Source organism: Teleopsis dalmanni, chromosome 2, assembly GCF_002237135.1.
Source record: "Teleopsis dalmanni isolate 2A chromosome 2, ASM223713v2, whole genome shotgun sequence".
NCBI classification, from domain to species: domain Eukaryota; kingdom Metazoa; phylum Arthropoda; class Insecta; order Diptera; family Diopsidae; genus Teleopsis; species Teleopsis dalmanni.
The window spans coordinates 136,151,196-136,154,359 of record NC_051847.1 but is presented as its reverse complement, the minus strand read 5'-3'; positions in this window follow the sequence as shown (position 1 = coordinate 136,154,359).

The window sequence follows — 3,164 nt, the reverse complement described above, 5'->3', positions numbered from 1 at the left end:
AAAATAGTTCAAATTGTAAAAAAAACAATATTTATAAATGCGTTTACTATTACTTATAAAGTATAAAAAATTATATTGAGTGAAAACATCTTCAGGCATTTTAAAATCTGTCGACATTTCATAAAAAATTTGTTAAAATTTTTTGTCTGAATTTTTTCCATTCTTTCCCATCCCCAGCTGCATCAGCGTAACACCGAAAATCAACCAAAAATTCCGACTAATTAAATTTTTTCGCTTCCCCATTTTTAATCTAAAAACAAAGAAGTGGGAAAAACTAAGTGAGATTTTATACGAGAAAAAAGCAAATTTTTGTGGTAATCACAACTTCACCGCATTTTATTTTTTTCTCGTTTTAAAAGTGTGAAAATTTAGCAAAGAATTAAAAATTTATGAGAAGCTTAATTTGTATGTCAACAAATGAATACATAGGTAAAGAGTGGAACCGGAATTGCTTAAGCAAAATCCTTTACAGCGGTTACGGACACTTAAGTTACGATTTAACATTTGAAATCAAAAAATTGCAGTAAAAAAGGATGGAAGAATTCATTTTTTCATAAAATGAAATGTTTTTAATACTAATTGAAATAATGTGTTGTGCATCGAGTTAGTGCATCTGGGTACTTTTACTCTTTGATAGTTGGTTAGTTTCTGCAGAGGCCCACCCATCTAACGAATTAATTTGGGTATTCTTCATAATCTTCATGATTATTCAGTGACTGATCTGAGATCTACGTACCGCCCCATGCGGTTAGTGATGTGATTACTCTGAGACTAGATAGTGCTAAGTAGGACAGATGGTCGGTTTTCGCATATAGCTTCAGAGCTCTGTCCATTATGTATTTTTTGAGCGGATCTATTTTAAGTTCTCTTAACAGTCATTCGTGCGGATGTACCATTGCACTTTGAAGAGCCGTCGGAGAGCCTGACTATGAGAAACTTGTAGCTTCTGGATAGTGGAGTCGGCAGAACTCATATTTTTTAGTTCGATTTTGTGTTAAGTTTTATGTTTTAGTGCATATATAGATAAATTTCTAATTTAATTTAATTGTATTTCTAGTTTATTGCAAACTATTGTACTATATACAAAAAAATTAAAATTCTTGGGACATATTTGGAAGTTTTTGTTTGAAATATAACGATTAATATTACTACTTAAATATCAACCATCTTAATTGTTTAAGTTCTAAAAAATTTTTTAAAATTAAATGCAATAAATTTCAAGTTTCTACCATTTATATGGCTTGAGATATGATCGTTTAAAAAAGTGTCTACAATGCTAATTGTCAAAATAAAATGGATTTATATCGGGACTTCTTATTTTATAAAAGGAGCTCATTATAAAATTTCAACCGAATTCGAGAAGCTCATTTTTTGTCAAAATCAGTCCGATTTGTAAAAGAATGACCCATACATGGGTACTGAAATCACATAAAAAGGAATTCAAATTTTTCAATTTTTTGTATAATATATTATTATTAGTACCAATATTAAATATTACAATTAAATTTCAACCATAATTTCATCGTCAATACTAAGTTTTTAAAAGTACGTTCTCTGATAGCTTTGGGAGTTGCTCCTAGTCCTTGTCTAATAAAAATTATAAATAAAATTATAAAAATTTTCCCTTGATAGCTACCAAGTCACAGCAGATTGATTTTTTTCTACCTTCGATTGAAAATTAAACTGACTTTGCTAATATTGACTGTCGCGCCTATGCTTTAACGCATTGTTAACTCCAAGAATTCGTAAGCTAAAAGTCAAACATGTTCAATGTTTGCACTGATTAATACCTCTGAGTATTGCAGGAACAAGGATAAACTAATGTAACGTACTCATGATTTCATTGGTAGAATAAAAGATACACACGTGCAGTTGCTAATTCAGCCGAGTACAAAAAAATAAATTGAAATTATAAGAATCTGTAAAGAACAGACGATAACAAAATTATATTTAAAAAAACAATGCAAAAATTGAAAAATAAAAATGATTCCATTTTAGACAAAATCCAAAGCCAAATACAATCAATTTGGAACAATATGCACTTGCCTACTTCACCGAACGACTAAATTGAATTTTCAGCCGTGTAGTATTCCTTGTATCTTGGTTGTTGACATTTCTATTGTTATCCTGGCTGATACGTCCATTATCAATAATGTGCGATTCAGCAATAAAAATTGAAATACACAAAATTAGATATATTATTATTATTATTGTTATTGTTATTACATTTGGTTCAAGTAATTGCTATGAAGATTGTTTTTGTTATTTCCATTGATGAAGTGAATCATAAAAAATTACCTGATTATGCTCCGCATTTGCTTAGTTAGCTTAAAATTTGCTAATGAACTGTGAATGTATACGGCATTAGCAAATTTCATATACAGACAGTATAACTATAAACTATGAAGTGTGTATATAATTTCGACTGTGTAGTGAAATAAATCCGAAAACAGAAAAATTATATTTAACATTATAGGGTCTGCTTGCTTTGTAAAGGAATCAGTTTCTTTCCAATTTATGGTTAAAATATTCAATCCGAAATTCGTAACACGTGTATTTTGTTTCGATAAACACAAATATGAAAAGAGAATATAAATAAGTCGAGAATATACATAACATACAAAAGTTTAACGAAAATCTATTTAACTTATGTTTCTTGGCGAGACACTTGAACGAACTGTAATTTTCAATATTAATATACGAGTTTCCATTCTAAACGCTTTCTGTGTATGAACTTTGAATAGAAAATTCTGTTAATTTGAGATTTTTATCATTGATTTGTTAATAATTTAAGACTGTAATTATTTAACTATGGTCGCATTTTGCTATTGATTAAACTTAATTTCAGATTAAAATTTACCGAGACAACACATTAAATAAATTCAGATTAAAATAGCTTTCCTATCTTTAATGCTTAATATCTCAGAAATAGTATAGGTACACTGTATATATTGCAACTAACTATGTTCCAGAACTTTCTTAACGCTTTCTGGGAAATATAAAAAAAGTATTAAAATTAATTTCCCAGAATTTTCCCCAAAATATTGATCTTGCTATATGTAATATATATATATATATGTGTATATATAGGTAGTGTCCAAGGCGTGACCGGAGTGACCGGCACTGATGCACAAGCGGAAGAAAGACTTAGGAGGGTATTTCAT